Below are 17,094 nucleotides of genomic sequence, written 5' to 3'. Positions count from 1 at the left end.
CATGATCCAGTCAACTAAGGTAAACCATTCTGGCCCCCCACCATCACCTAAGGTTGAGTTTACTGGGCCCACACGATCACCAAAGGTAGAGATTCTTAGCCTCACCACCACCACCCCCCAAGATCACCTAAGGCTGAGTTTCCAGGTGAGTTGGGACACATCACCTAAGGTTGATATTCATAGGGCCTTACAATCTCCTAAGGGGGAGTTCCCTAAGCCCCCACAATCACCAAAGGCAAGTTTCCTGGGGGTCCTCGTCAACTAAGGTAGACAATCCAGGCCCCGCACGACCGACTATCGTAGATTATCGTGGCTCCCACAGTCACTTCAGGATGAGGTGATTACCTAAGGGTGAGCTGCCTGTACCCCACATTCACATAAGGTAGAGATTCCTGGGCCCCCGTAGTCACCTATGGTAGATTTTCCTGGCCCCCTCAAAATTAACTAAGGCGGACGTCCTGGCCTCACACAATCACCTAAGGTCCATATGCATGGTCCCCCACAAACACCTAAGGTACAGTTTCCTGAGCCCTCACAATCACCTAACATGGACTTTCCTCAGGCCCCTGGGATCACCTGAGGTAGAACACGTCAGGTCCAAAAATACCTAAGGTTCAATAATCTGGGCCCCCACAGTCAAGTAAGGTCAAGTTTCTCGGGTCTCGCAGTCACCTGCAGTCCAGTTTCCTGGGCCACCTCAGTCACCTAAGGTCTAGTTTCCTGGGGCCCCACAGTCAACTAATAGGCAGAGGTCCCTGGCCCACAATCAACTAACGTACATTTTCCTGGGACCCCGCAACCACCTAAGGTAGAGTGTACGGGGCAACCACAATCACTGACGTAGCGGATCCTGGCCTCACGATCACCTAAGCTAGTTCCCTGGGCCCCTAGAAGCAGTAAGGTATAGTTTCTTGGGCACCCACAGTCATGGAAGCTAGCGTTCCCTGGCCCCCGTAATCACCTAAGGTAGTTTCATGGACCGTCACAAACAACTCACCTAGAGTTTTCTGGGACCTCATAATCACCTGAGGGGAGATTCCTGACCCCCTACAATCACCTAAGCTGGAGCATCCCGGGACCCAACATTCGCCAAAGGTAGAGTTTCCTGGACCCACAATCACCTAAGCTAGAGGTTTCTGGGCCCCCACAATCACCTAAGCCAGCGTTTCATGGGTCCCCAAATCCCCTAAGGTAGAGTGTTCTGCGACCCCACAATCATCTAAACTAGAGACTCCTAGGCCCCCCAAATCACCTCAGATCATTTCCTGAGCCTCTACAAACACATAAGGTAGAATGTCCAGGCCCGCCCCCCCCCCATAATTACCTAAGGTATAGTTTCTTGGGCACCCACAATCAACTAGGATTTGTTTCCTGGGCCTCCAAAGTCCCTTACGTTAGAGATAGGGGTCTAGAAAAATCACCAAATGGAGAGTTTCCTGGCCCCACACAAACACATACTTGTTTCCTGGGCTCCGACAATCACCTAAGGTATTACTTCCCGGCTCCCCTCAGTGACCTAAGATCGAGTTTCTGACTCCCCAAATCACCTAAGTTAGAGATTCCTGTGCTCCCACCATTACCTAATGTAGAGTTCCTTGGGACCACACAATCCCCTAAGGCTGGGTTTCCTGAAACCCCAAAATCACCTCAGGTAGACTTTAGGCCATGTTCGCCCACTAGAGAACTTCTGAAGCCCACAACACCTCAGGTAGAGTTTTCCAAGCCCCCGCAATCACCTAAGGTGGAGTATCCTGGCCCCATAATCAACTCAGCTCGACTTTCCTTGTGCACCCACAGTCACCTACATAGAATTGCCTCAGCTACCGTCATCACGTAAGGTATAGTTTCCTGAACGCCCCAACACCTAGGTCGAGTTTCCAGGGCCTAATATTGCCTTAAAGGTAGATTTGATTAGGCCCCCACCATTGCTTGCACAGAATTTCCAGGCACCCACATCACCTAGGTAGAGTTTCCTGGGCCCCCACCATCACCATTGCTAGATTTTCCTGAGGTCACAATCACCTAACGTCGTAAGCTTTCAACCCCACAGAAGTACTTAAGGAAGACTATCCTGGTCCCCCACAATCACTTAACACAGAATTTCCTGGCCCTCCGCACTCCCATAGGGGAGAGTTTCTTGGGTACCAACAATCACCTAAGCTAGAGTTTTCTGGCCCTACAATCACCTAAGTTAGACCTTTCTTGGTACACCCCCCCCAATCAACTAAGGTAAATTCCCTGTGCCCCTCAATCGACTCAGATAGGGTTCCTGGGCCACCCAAATAACCTACGTTAGAGTTACCCAACCCACCATGATCACCTATGGTCGAGTTTTTGGGGCCCACATAATCACGTACGCTAGAGCTTCCTGGGCACCACAATCACAGTAGATTGTCTAGGGTCCCCACAGTCACCTAAGGTACAATTACCTTTGGCCAAACGATCACCCAAGGTAGAATTTCCTTGGTCCACAACCACCGATCACCGGAACTAGAGTTTCTTAGGCCCACACTTACTGAAGGTAAATAATCCTAGTCCCAGCAAAATCACCTAAGGTAAGAGTCTCCTGAGCCCACAATCACTTAAGGTCAACTTTCCTGGGACCACTTCCACCCGAGGTAGAGTTTCCCGGGCCCCCAACACCTAAGGGGGAGTTTCCTGGGCCCTCACTATCACCTGTGGCAGTTACCTGGCCCAATTGCCTAGCTAGAGATTCCTTTCAGTTAGACATTCCTAGGCTCACAGGCACCTAAGCTAGACTTTTTGGCCCACCACGTCCACCTCGGTAAAGTTTGGGCCACAATCACCTACTTTAGAGTTTCCTGGGCTCCCACAATCCCCTACGGCAGAATGGTCTGCACCCCCTACCAGCAATTCTAAGGTAGAATTTTGGGACCCCCACAATGAACTAAAATAGATTTTCCGGAGTACCCACAATCACCTAAACTAGAATTTCCTGGTGCCCCCGCCAACGGAGAGTTCCTGGGCCCCCACAATCAAGGAAGGTAAGCATCACTTAAGCTAGATTTCACCTGGACCCTCAAAATCACCTAAGGTGGAGTTTCCTGGGTCCCCACCATCAGTTATGGTATAGTTTGCTTGGACTACGCTCACCAAAGGTACCACCCCCTGGAGCCCCACACTCACCTGAAGCCGTCTTTCCTGGGCCCACCGTCACCTAACTAATAGTTTTGGGCCCCACAATTACCTAAGGGAGAGACTTCTTGGCCCACAATCACTTATGGTAGATGTTCCCGGGCCATCAAAATCACTTAAGGTAGACTTTCCTGGGCCCCCACAATCACATAAGCTACTACCTTTGCCTCCACAATCACCAAAGCTAGACTTGCCTGAGACCGAAAGCACCGAACATAGAGACTCCTGGGCCCCCCGAATCACCTAAGCTAGAGTTTCCAGGGTGCCACAGTCACATCCACAAGGATTTTCTGAGCCCCCACCATCGCCTAAGGTAGAATTCCAGAGACCCCCAAAATCACCTAACGTAGGGTATCACGAGCCCCCAAGAATCACATAAGCTAGGTTTCTGGGCCTCCTAAATAACGTAAAGTAAGATTTCCTAGGGCACAAAATCACTCTTATACTTCCATGGCCCCCACGGGGAACCAAGGTAGAATGTCCTGCTCCTATCATCACTTAAGCTCGAGTTTCCTGGGCCCACAATAACCTAAGATACTTTACTGGCTGTCCACACTCTGCTAAGCTCAAGTGTTTAAGACCCCCAAATCACCTAAGGAAGAGGTTTATGGCCCACTACAATCACATAACGTACAGTTTGGGGCCACTAGTATAGCCTTTCCTGGGTAGAATTTCTTGTAACACTCATCTAAGGTAGCCTTCCTGGGCCCACACAGTCACATAAGGCAGAGTTTCAAGAGGCCACAATCACCTAAGATGGGTATTCTTGGGTTTACAATCACCTAAATAATTGGTTTTCGCCCGCACATTCACATAGGGAAGAATTTCGAGGCACCCCTCAGTGAATGAAGACAGGGCAAGCTAAGAAGCACAAGCACCTGAGCTAGTGTTTCTTGGGCCCCCACAATAACTTACGAGTTTTCTGGGCTCCCAATCACCTAGAGTCTCCTGGGTCCCCAAAGGCGACTATGGTAGAATTTGATGCCCTCCCGAAATCAACTACGTTACACTCTCCCGGCACCCCCAATCATCTAAGGTCGAGTGTCCTGGGCCCCAACAATGTCTAAGGTCAAGATTCACGGATCCCAGTATCACCTTTGGCAGAATTTTCCTGTCCTTTGGCCCCACAATCAACTAAGGTCAAGTTTCCTGTCCTGCCACAATAACCTAAGATAGATATATGTTCCCCTACAATCACCTAAGGTCGAGTCTCTGGGGGCCCCACTATCACCGAAGTCAAGTTTCCAGCACCTCCACGAGCTCCATGAGCTCCAGAGCTCGAGCTTCCAGGGTCCCCACGGTCACCAAGAAGGAGTTTTCTGGGCCTCCACAATCTCCTAGTGTCAAAGTTCTTGGGCCACCATCGTCTCGTAAGGTAGAGTTTCCCAGGCTCATAATCACCTGAGGTCAAGTTTTGGGAGACCCCACAAACACATAAGATGGAGTTTCTCTGGCCAACAATCTCCTCAGTAGAGATTCCTGGATTCCCACCATCACCTAAGGTCCAATTTTCAGCGTCCCCACAATCACCAAGGAAGAGTTTCCTGGGACCCCACTGCCACCTCAGGTTGAGTTTATGGGTCCCACAATCACTTAAGGTTGAATCTCCCAGGTGTCCACAATCACCTAAGGTATAGTTTCCTAGGCCGCCATCACCAAATAAGGTAGATTTTCCCAGGCCCCCACTATCTTCTAAGGGTGATTTCATGGACCCCCACAATCACTTAAGCTAGTGTCCTCACAAACAACAGGGTAGAATTTCCTAGCCCCTCCATGATCCAGTCAACTAAGGTAAACCATTCTGGCCCCCCACCATCACCTAAGGTTGAGTTTACTGGGCCCACACGATCACCAAAGGTAGAGATTCTTAGCCTCACCACCACCACCCCCCAAGATCACCTAAGGCTGAGTTTCCAGGTGAGTTGGGACACATCACCTAAGGTTGATATTCATAGGGCCTTACAATCTCCTAAGGGGGAGTTCCCTAAGCCCCCACAATCACCAAAGGCAAGTTTCCTGGGGGTCCTCGTCAACTAAGGTAGACAATCCAGGCCCCGCACGACCGACTATCGTAGATTATCGTGGCTCCCACAGTCACTTCAGGATGAGGTGATTACCTAAGGGTGAGCTGCCTGTACCCCACATTCACATAAGGTAGAGATTCCTGGGCCCCCGTAGTCACCTATGGTAGATTTTCCTGGCCCCCTCAAAATTAACTAAGGCGGACGTCCTGGCCTCACACAATCACCTAAGGTCCATATGCATGGTCCCCCACAAACACCTAAGGTACAGTTTCCTGAGCCCTCACAATCACCTAACATGGACTTTCCTCAGGCCCCTGGGATCACCTGAGGTAGAACACGTCACGTCCAAAAATACCTAAGGTTCAATAATCTGGGCCCCCACAGTCAAGTAAGGTCAAGTTTCTCGGGTCTCGCAGTCACCTGCAGTCCAGTTTCCTGGGCCACCTCAGTCACCTAAGGTCTAGTTTCCTGGGGCCCCACAGTCAACTAATAGGCAGAGGTCCCTGGCCCACAATCAACTAACGTACATTTTCCTGGGACCCCGCAACCACCTAAGGTAGAGTGTACGGGGCAACCACAATCACTGACGTAGCGGATCCTGGCCTCACGATCACCTAAGCTAGTTCCCTGGGCCCCTAGAAGCAGTAAGGTATAGTTTCTTGGGCACCCACAGTCATGGAAGCTAGCGTTCCCTGGCCCCCGTAATCACCTAAGGTAGTTTCATGGACCGTCACAAACAACTCACCTAGAGTTTTCTGGGACCTCATAATCACCTGAGGGGAGATTCCTGACCCCCTACAATCACCTAAGCTGGAGCATCCCGGGACCCAACATTCGCCGAAGGTAGAGTTTCCTGGACCCACAATCACCTAAGCTAGAGGTTTCTGGGCCCCCACAATCACCTAAGCCAGCGTTTCATGGGTCCCCAAATCCCCTAAGGTAGAGTGTTCTGCGACCCCACAATCATCTAAACTAGAGACTCCTAGGCCCCCCAAATCAACTCAGATCATTTCCTGAGCCTCTACAAACACATAAGGTAGAATGTCCAGGCCCGCCCCCCCCCCCATAATTACCTAAGGTATAGTTTCTTGGGCACCCACAATCAACTAGGATTTGTTTCCTGGGCCTCCAAAGTCCCTTACGTTAGAGATAGGGGTCTAGAAAAATCACCAAATGGAGAGTTTCCTGGCCCCACACAAACACATACTTGTTTCCTGGGCTCCGACAATCACCTAAGGTATTACTTCCCGGCTCCCCTCAGTGACCTAAGATCGAGTTTCTGACTCCCCAAATCACCTAAGTTAGAGATTCCTGTGCTCCCACCATTACCTAATGTAGAGTTCCTTGGGACCACACAATCCCCTAAGGCTGGGTTTCCTGAAACCCCAAAATCACCTCAGGTAGACTTTAGGCCATGTTCGCCCACTAGAGAACTTCTGAAGCCCACAACACCTCAGGTAGAGTTTTCCAAGCCCCCGCAATCACCTAAGGTGGAGTATCCTGGCCCCATAATCAACTCAGCTCGACTTTCCTTGTGCACCCACAGTCACCTACATAGAATTGCCTCAGCTACCGTCATCACGTAAGGTATAGTTTCCTGAACGCCCCAACACCTAGGTCGAGTTTCCAGGGCCTCATATTGCCTTAAAGGTAGATTTGATTAGGCCCCCACCATTGCTTGCACAGAATTTCCAGGCACCCACATCACCTAGGTAGAGATTCCTGGGCCCCCACCATCACCATAGCTAGATTTTCCTGAGGTCACGATCACCTAACGTCGTAAGCTTTCAACCCCACAGAGGTACTTAAGGAAGACTATCCTGGTCCCCCACAATCACTTAACACAGAATTTCCTGGCCCTCCGCACTCCCATAGGGGAGAGTTTCTTGGGTACCAGCAATCACCTAAGCTAGAGTTTTCTGGCCCTACAATCACCTAAGTTAGACCTTTCTTGGTACACCCCCCCCCCAATCAACTAAGGTAAATTCCCTGTGCCCCTCAATCGACTCAGATAGGGTTCCTGGGCCACCCAAATAACCTACGTTAGAGTTACCCAACCCACCATGATCACCTATGGTCGAGTTTTTAGGGCCCACATAATCACGTACGCTAGAGCATCCTGGGCACCACAATCACAGTAGATTGTCTAGGGTCCCCACACTCACCTAAGGTACAATTACCTTTGGCCAAACGATCACCCAAGGTAGAATTTCCTTGGTCCACAACCACCGATCACCGGAACTAGAGTTTCTTAGGCCCACACTTACTGAAGGTAAATATTCCTAGTCCCACCAAAATCACCTAAGGTAAGAGTCTCCTGAGCCCACAATCACTTAAGGTCAACTTTCCTGGGACCACTTCCACCCGAGGTAGAGTTTCCCGGGCCCCCAACACCTAAGGGGGAGTTTCCTGGGCCCTCACTATCACCTGTGGCAGTTACCTGGCCCAATTGCCTAGCTAGAGATTCCTTTCAGTTAGACATTCCTAGGCTCACAGGCACCTAAGCTAGACTTTTTGGCCCACCACGTCCACCTCGGTAAAGTTTGGGCCACAATCACCTACTTTAGAGTTTCCTGGGCTCCCACAATCCCCTACGGCAGAATGGTCTGCACCCCCTACCAGCAATTCTAAGGTAGAATTTTGGGACCCCCACAATGAACTAAAATAGATTTTCCGGAGTACCCACAATCACCTAAACTAGAATTTCCTGGTGCCCCCGCCAACGGAGAGTTCCTGGGCCCCCACAATCAAGGAAGGTAAGCATCACTTAAGCTAGATTTCATCTGGACCCTCAAAATCACCTAAGGTGGAGTTTCCTGGGTCCCCACCATCAATTATGGTATAGTTTCCTTGGACAACGCTCACCTAAGGTACCACCCCCTGGAGCCCCACACTCACCTGAAGCCGTCTTTCCTGGGCCCACCGTCACCTAACTAATAGTTTTGGGCCCCACAATTACCTAAGGGAGAGACTTCTCGGCCCACAATCACTTATGGTAGAAGTTCCCTGGCCATCAAAATCACTTAAGGTAGACTTTCCTGGGCCCCCACAATCACATAAGCTACTACCTTTGCCTCCACAATCACCAAAGCTAGACTTGCCTGAGACCGAAAGCACCGGACATAGAGACTCCTGGGCCCCCCGAATCACCTAAGCTAGAGTTTCCAGGGTGCCACAGTCACATCCACAAGGATTTTCTGAGCCCCCACCATCGCCTAAGGTAGAATTCCAGAGACCCCCAAAATCACCTAACGTAGGGTATCACGAGCCCCCAAGAATCACATAAGCTAGGTTTCTGGGCCTCCTAAATAACGTAAAGTAAGATTTCCTAGGGCACAAAATCACTCTTATACTTCCATGGCCCCCACGGGGAACCAAGGTAGAATGTCCTGCTCCTATCATCACCTAAGCTCGAGTTTCCTGGGCCCACAATAACCTAAGATACTTTACTGGCTGTCCACACTCTGCTAAGCTCAAGTGTTTAAGACCCCCAAATCACCTAAGGAAGAGGTTTATGGCCCACTACAATCACATAACGTACAGTTTGGGGCCACTAGTATAGCCTTTCCTGGGTAGAATTTCTTGTAACACTCATCTAAGGTAGCCTTCCTGGGCCCACACAGTCACATAAGGCAGAGTTTCAAGAGGCCACAATCACCTAAGATGGGTATTCTTGGGTTTACAATCACCTAAATAATTGGTTTTCGCCCGCACAATCACATAGGGAAGAATTTCGAGGCACCCCTCAGTGAATGAAGACAGGGCAAGCTAAGAAGCACAAGCACCTGAGCTAGTGTTTCTTGGGCCCCCACAATAACTTACGAGTTTTCTGGGCTCCCAATCACCTAGAGTCTCCTGGGTCCCCAAAGGCGACTATGGTAGAATTTGATGCCCTCCCGAAATCAACTACGTTACACTCTCCCGGCACCCCCAATCATCTAAGGTCGAGTGTCCTGGGCCCCAACAATGTCTAAGGTCAAGATTCACGGATCCCAGTATCACCTTTGGCAGAATTTTCCTGTCCTTTGGCCCCACAATCAACTAAGGTCAAGTTTCCTGTCCTGCCACAATAACCTAAGATAGATATATGTTCCCCTACAATCACCTAAGGTCGAGTCTCTGGGGGCCCCACTATCACCGAAGTCAAGTTTCCAGCACCTCCGTGAGCTCCATGAGCTCCAGAGCTCGAGCTTCCAGGGTCCCCACGGTCACCAAGAAGGAGTTTTCTGGGCCTCCACAATCTCCTAGTGTCAAAGTTCTTGGGCCACCATCGTCTCGTAAGGTAGAGTTTCCCAGGCTCATAATCACCTGAGGTCAAGTTTTGGGAGACCCCACAAACACATAAGATGGAGTTTCTCTGGCCAACAATCTCCTCAGTAGAGATTCCTGGATTCCCACCATCACCTAAGGTCCAATTTTCAGCGTCCCCACAATCACCAAGGAAGAGTTTCCTGGGACCCCACTGCCACCTCAGGTTGAGTTTATGGGTCCCACAATCACTTAAGGTTGAATCTCCCAGGTGTCCACAATCACCTAAGGTATAGTTTCCTAGGCCGCCATCACCAAATAAGGTAGATTTTCCCAGGCCCCCACTATCTTCTAAGGGTGATTTCATGGACCCCCACAATCACTTAAGCTAGTGTCCTCACAAACAACAGGGTAGAATTTCCTAGCCCCTCCATGATCCAGTCAACTAAGGTAAACCATTCTGGCCCCCCACCATCACCTAAGGTTGAGTTTACTGGGCCCACACGATCACCAAAGGTAGAGATTCTTAGCCTCACCACCACCACCCCCCAAGATCACCTAAGGCTGAGTTTCCAGGTGAGTTGGGACACATCACCTAAGGTTGATATTCATAGGGCCTTACAATCTCCTAAGGGGGAGTTCCCTAAGCCCCCACAATCACCAAAGGCAAGTTTCCTGGGGGTCCTCGTCAACTAAGGTAGACAATCCAGGCCCCGCACGACCGACTATCGTAGATTATCGTGGCTCCCACAGTCACTTCAGGATGAGGTGATTACCTAAGGGTGAGCTGCCTGTACCCCACATTCACATAAGGTAGAGATTCCTGGGCCCCCGTAGTCACCTATGGTAGATTTTCCTGGCCCCCTCAAAATTAACTAAGGCGGACGTCCTGGCCTCACACAATCACCTAAGGTCCATATGCATGGTCCCCCACAAACACCTAAGGTACAGTTTCCTGAGCCCTCACAATCACCTAACATGGACTTTCCTCAGGCCCCTGGGATCACCTGAGGTAGAACACGTCAGGTCCAAAAATACCTAAGGTTCAATAATCTGGGCCCCCACAGTCAAGTAAGGTCAAGTTTCTCGGGTCTCGCAGTCACCTGCAGTCCAGTTTCCTGGGCCACCTCAGTCACCTAAGGTCTAGTTTCCTGGGGCCCCACAGTCAACTAATAGGCAGAGGTCCCTGGCCCACAATCAACTAACGTACATTTTCCTGGGACCCCGCAACCACCTAAGGTAGAGTGTACGGGGCAACCACAATCACTGACGTAGCGGATCCTGGCCTCACGATCACCTAAGCTAGTTCCCTGGGCCCCTAGAAGCAGTAAGGTATAGTTTCTTGGGCACCCACAGTCATGGAAGCTAGCGTTCCCTGGCCCCCGTAATCACCTAAGGTAGTTTCATGGACCGTCACAAACAACTCACCTAGAGTTTTCTGGGACCTCATAATCACCTGAGGGGAGATTCCTGACCCCCTACAATCACCTAAGCTGGAGCATCCCGGGACCCAACATTCGCCAAAGGTAGAGTTTCCTGGACCCACAATCACCTAAGCTAGAGGTTTCTGGGCCCCCACAATCACCTAAGCCAGCGTTTCATGGGTCCCCAAATCCCCTAAGGTAGAGTGTTCTGCGACCCCACAATCATCTAAACTAGAGACTCCTAGGCCCCCCAAATCACCTCAGATCATTTCCTGAGCCTCTACAAACACATAAGGTAGAATGTCCAGGCCCGCCCCCCCCCCATAATTACCTAAGGTATAGTTTCTTGGGCACCCACAATCAACTAGGATTTGTTTCCTGGGCCTCCAAAGTCCCTTACGTTAGAGATAGGGGTCTAGAAAAATCACCAAATGGAGAGTTTCCTGGCCCCACACAAACACATACTTGTTTCCTGGGCTCCGACAATCACCTAAGGTATTACTTCCCGGCTCCCCTCAGTGACCTAAGATCGAGTTTCTGACTCCCCAAATCACCTAAGTTAGAGATTCCTGTGCTCCCACCATTACCTAATGTAGAGTTCCTTGGGACCACACAATCCCCTAAGGCTGGGTTTCCTGAAACCCCAAAATCACCTCAGGTAGACTTTAGGCCATGTTCGCCCACTAGAGAACTTCTGAAGCCCACAACACCTCAGGTAGAGTTTTCCAAGCCCCCGCAATCACCTAAGGTGGAGTATCCTGGCCCCATAATCAACTCAGCTCGACTTTCCTTGTGCACCCACAGTCACCTACATAGAATTGCCTCAGCTACCGTCATCACGTAAGGTATAGTTTCCTGAACGCCCCAACACCTAGGTCGAGTTTCCAGGGCCTAATATTGCCTTAAAGGTAGATTTGATTAGGCCCCCACCATTGCTTGCACAGAATTTCCAGGCACCCACATCACCTAGGTAGAGTTTCCTGGGCCCCCACCATCACCATTGCTAGATTTTCCTGAGGTCACGATCACCTAACGTCGTAAGCTTTCAACCCCACAGAAGTACTTAAGGAAGACTATCCTGGTCCCCCACAATCACTTAACACAGAATTTCCTGGCCCTCCGCACTCCCATAGGGGAGAGTTTCTTGGGTACCAACAATCACCTAAGCTAGAGTTTTCTGGCCCTACAATCACCTAAGTTAGACCTTTCTTGGTACACCCCCCCCAATCAACTAAGGTAAATTCCCTGTGCCCCTCAATCGACTCAGATAGGGTTCCTGGGCCACCCAAATAACCTACGTTAGAGTTACCCAACCCACCATGATCACCTATGGTCGAGTTTTTGGGGCCCACATAATCACGTACGCTAGAGCTTCCTGGGCACCACAATCACAGTAGATTGTCTAGGGTCCCCACAGTCACCTAAGGTACAATTACCTTTGGCCAAACGATCACCCAAGGTAGAATTTCCTTGGTCCACAACCACCGATCACCGGAACTAGAGTTTCTTAGGCCCACACTTACTGAAGGTAAATAATCCTAGTCCCAGCAAAATCACCTAAGGTAAGAGTCTCCTGAGCCCACAATCACTTAAGGTCAACTTTCCTGGGACCACTTCCACCCGAGGTAGAGTTTCCCGGGCCCCCAACACCTAAGGGGGAGTTTCCTGGGCCCTCACTATCACCTGTGGCAGTTACCTGGCCCAATTGCCTAGCTAGAGATTCCTTTCAGTTAGACATTCCTAGGCTCACAGGCACCTAAGCTAGACTTTTTGGCCCACCACGTCCACCTCGGTAAAGTTTGGGCCACAATCACCTACTTTAGAGTTTCCTGGGCTCCCACAATCCCCTACGGCAGAATGGTCTGCACCCCCTACCAGCAATTCTAAGGTAGAATTTTGGGACCCCCACAATGAACTAAAATAGATTTTCCGGAGTACCCACAATCACCTAAACTAGAATTTCCTGGTGCCCCCGCCAACGGAGAGTTCCTGGGCCCCCACAATCAAGGAAGGTAAGCATCACTTAAGCTAGATTTCACCTGGACCCTCAAAATCACCTAAGGTGGAGTTTCCTGGGTCCCCACCATCAGTTATGGTATAGTTTGCTTGGACTACGCTCACCTAAGGTACCACCCCCTGGAGCCCCACACTCACCTGAAGCCGTCTTTCCTGGGCCCACCGTCACCTAACTAATAGTTTTGGGCCCCACAATTACCTAAGGGAGAGACTTCTTGGCCCACAATCACTTATGGTAGATGTTCCCGGGCCATCAAAATCACTTAAGGTAGACTTTCCTGGGCCCCCACAATCACATAAGCTACTACCTTTGCCTCCACAATCACCAAAGCTAGACTTGCCTGAGACCGAAAGCACCGAACATAGAGACTCCTGGGCCCCCCGAATCACCTAAGCTAGAGTTTCCAGGGTGCCACAGTCACATCCACAAGGATTTTCTGAGCCCCCACCATCGCCTAAGGTAGAATTCCAGAGACCCCCAAAATCACCTAACGTAGGGTATCACGAGCCCCCAAGAATCACATAAGCTAGGTTTCTGGGCCTCCTAAATAACGTAAAGTAAGATTTCCTAGGGCACAAAATCACTCTTATACTTCCATGGCCCCCACGGGGAACCAAGGTAGAATGTCCTGCTCCTATCATCACTTAAGCTCGAGTTTCCTGGGCCCACAATAACCTAAGATACTTTACTGGCTGTCCACACTCTGCTAAGCTCAAGTGTTTAAGACCCCCAAATCACCTAAGGAAGAGGTTTATGGCCCACTACAATCACATAACGTACAGTTTGGGGCCACTAGTATAGCCTTTCCTGGGTAGAATTTCTTGTAACACTCATCTAAGGTAGCCTTCCTGGGCCCACACAGTCACATAAGGCAGAGTTTCAAGAGGCCACAATCACCTAAGATGGGTATTCTTGGGTTTACAATCACCTAAATAATTGGTTTTCGCCCGCACATTCACATAGGGAAGAATTTCGAGGCACCCCTCAGTGAATGAAGACAGGGCAAGCTAAGAAGCACAAGCACCTGAGCTAGTGTTTCTTGGGCCCCCACAATAACTTACGAGTTTTCTGGGCTCCCAATCACCTAGAGTCTCCTGGGTCCCCAAAGGCGACTATGGTAGAATTTGATGCCCTCCCGAAATCAACTACGTTACACTCTCCCGGCACCCCCAATCATCTAAGGTCGAGTGTCCTGGGCCCCAACAATGTCTAAGGTCAAGATTCACGGATCCCAGTATCACCTTTGGCAGAATTTTCCTGTCCTTTGGCCCCACAATCAACTAAGGTCAAGTTTCCTGTCCTGCCACAATAACCTAAGATAGATATATGTTCCCCTACAATCACCTAAGGTCGAGTCTCTGGGGGCCCCACTATCACCGAAGTCAAGTTTCCAGCACCTCCACGAGCTCCATGAGCTCCAGAGCTCGAGCTTCCAGGGTCCCCACGGTCACCAAGAAGGAGTTTTCTGGGCCTCCACAATCTCCTAGTGTCAAAGTTCTTGGGCCACCATCGTCTCGTAAGGTAGAGTTTCCCAGGCTCATAATCACCTGAGGTCAAGTTTTGGGAGACCCCACAAACACATAAGATGGAGTTTCTCTGGCCAACAATCTCCTCAGTAGAGATTCCTGGATTCCCACCATCACCTAAGGTCCAATTTTCAGCGTCCCCACAATCACCAAGGAAGAGTTTCCTGGGACCCCACTGCCACCTCAGGTTGAGTTTATGGGTCCCACAATCACTTAAGGTTGAATCTCCCAGGTGTCCACAATCACCTAAGGTATAGTTTCCTAGGCCGCCATCACCAAATAAGGTAGATTTTCCCAGGCCCCCACTATCTTCTAAGGGTGATTTCATGGACCCCCACAATCACTTAAGCTAGTGTCCTCACAAACAACAGGGTAGAATTTCCTAGCCCCTCCATGATCCAGTCAACTAAGGTAAACCATTCTGGCCCCCCACCATCACCTAAGGTTGAGTTTACTGGGCCCACACGATCACCAAAGGTAGAGATTCTTAGCCTCACCACCACCACCCCCCAAGATCACCTAAGGCTGAGTTTCCAGGTGAGTTGGGACACATCACCTAAGGTTGATATTCATAGGGCCTTACAATCTCCTAAGGGGGAGTTCCCTAAGCCCCCACAATCACCAAAGGCAAGTTTCCTGGGGGTCCTCGTCAACTAAGGTAGACAATCCAGGCCCCGCACGACCGACTATCGTAGATTATCGTGGCTCCCACAGTCACTTCAGGATGAGGTGATTACCTAAGGGTGAGCTGCCTGTACCCCACATTCACATAAGGTAGAGATTCCTGGGCCCCCGTAGTCACCTATGGTAGATTTTCCTGGCCCCCTCAAAATTAACTAAGGCGGACGTCCTGGCCTCACACAATCACCTAAGGTCCATATGCATGGTCCCCCACAAACACCTAAGGTACAGTTTCCTGAGCCCTCACAATCACCTAACATGGACTTTCCTCAGGCCCCTGGGATCACCTGAGGTAGAACACGTCAGGTCCAAAAATACCTAAGGTTCAATAATCTGGGCCCCCACAGTCAAGTAAGGTCAAGTTTCTCGGGTCTCGCAGTCACCTGCAGTCCAGTTTCCTGGGCCACCTCAGTCACCTAAGGTCTAGTTTCCTGGGGCCCCACAGTCAACTAATAGGCAGAGGTCCCTGGCCCACAATCAACTAACGTACATTTTCCTGGGACCCCGCAACCACCTAAGGTAGAGTGTACGGGGCAACCACAATCACTGACGTAGCGGATCCTGGCCTCACGATCACCTAAGCTAGTTCCCTGGGCCCCTAGAAGCAGTAAGGTATAGTTTCTTGGGCACCCACAGTCATGGAAGCTAGCGTTCCCTGGCCCCCGTAATCACCTAAGGTAGTTTCATGGACCGTCACAAACAACTCACCTAGAGTTTTCTGGGACCTCATAATCACCTGAGGGGAGATTCCTGACCCCCTACAATCACCTAAGCTGGAGCATCCCGGGACCCAACATTCGCCGAAGGTAGAGTTTCCTGGACCCACAATCACCTAAGCTAGAGGTTTCTGGGCCCCCACAATCACCTAAGCCAGTGTTTCATGGGTCCCCAAATCCCCTAAGGTAGAGTGTTCTGCGACCCCACAATCATCTAAACTAGAGACTCCTAGGCCCCCCAAATCACCTCAGATCATTTCCTGAGCCTCTACAAACACATAAGGTAGAATGTCCAGGCCCGCCCCCCCCCCCATAATTACCTAAGGTATAGTTTCTTGGGCACCCACAATCAACTAGGATTTGTTTCCTGGGCCTCCAAAGTCCCTTACGTTAGAGATAGGGGTCTAGAAAAATCACCAAATGGAGAGTTTCCTGGCCCCACACAAACACATACTTGTTTCCTGGGCTCCGACAATCACCTAAGGTATTACTTCCCGGCTCCCCTCAGTGACCTAAGATCGAGTTTCTGACTCCCCAAATCACCTAAGTTAGAGATTCCTGTGCTCCCACCATTACCTAATGTAGAGTTCCTTGGGACCACACAATCCCCTAAGGCTGGGTTTCCTGAAACCCCAAAATCACCTCAGGTAGACTTTAGGCCATGTTCGCCCACTAGAGAACTTCTGAAGCCCACAACACCTCAGGTAGAGTTTTCCAAGCCCCCGCAATCACCTAAGGTGGAGTATCCTGGCCCCATAATCAACTCAGCTCGACTTTCCTTGTGCACCCACAGTCACCTACATAGAATTGCCTCAGCTACCGTCATCACGTAAGGTATAGTTTCCTGAACGCCCCAACACCTAGGTCGAGTTTCCAGGGCCTCATATTGCCTTAAAGGTAGATTTGATTAGGCCCCCACCATTGCTTGCACAGAATTTCCAGGCACCCACATCACCTAGGTAGAGATTCCTGGGCCCCCACCATCACCATAGCTAGATTTTCCTGAGGTCACGATCACCTAACGTCGTAAGCTTTCAACCCCACAGAGGTACTTAAGGAAGACTATCCTGGTCCCCCACAATCACTTAACACAGAATTTCCTGGCCCTCCACACTCCCATAGGGGAGAGTTTCTTGGGTACCAGCAATCACCTAAGCTAGAGTTTTCTGGCCCTACAATCACCTAAGTTAGACCTTTCTTGGTACACCCCCCCCCAATCAACTAAGGTAAATTCCCTGTGCCCCTCAATCGACTCAGATAGGGTTCCTGGGCCACCCAAATAACCTACGTTAGAGTTACCCA

This window comes from Eschrichtius robustus, chromosome 1, assembly GCF_028021215.1.
Source record: "Eschrichtius robustus isolate mEscRob2 chromosome 1, mEscRob2.pri, whole genome shotgun sequence".
In the NCBI taxonomy this organism is placed as follows: domain Eukaryota; kingdom Metazoa; phylum Chordata; class Mammalia; order Artiodactyla; family Eschrichtiidae; genus Eschrichtius; species Eschrichtius robustus.
Note: the sequence above shows the minus strand (reverse complement) of the source record.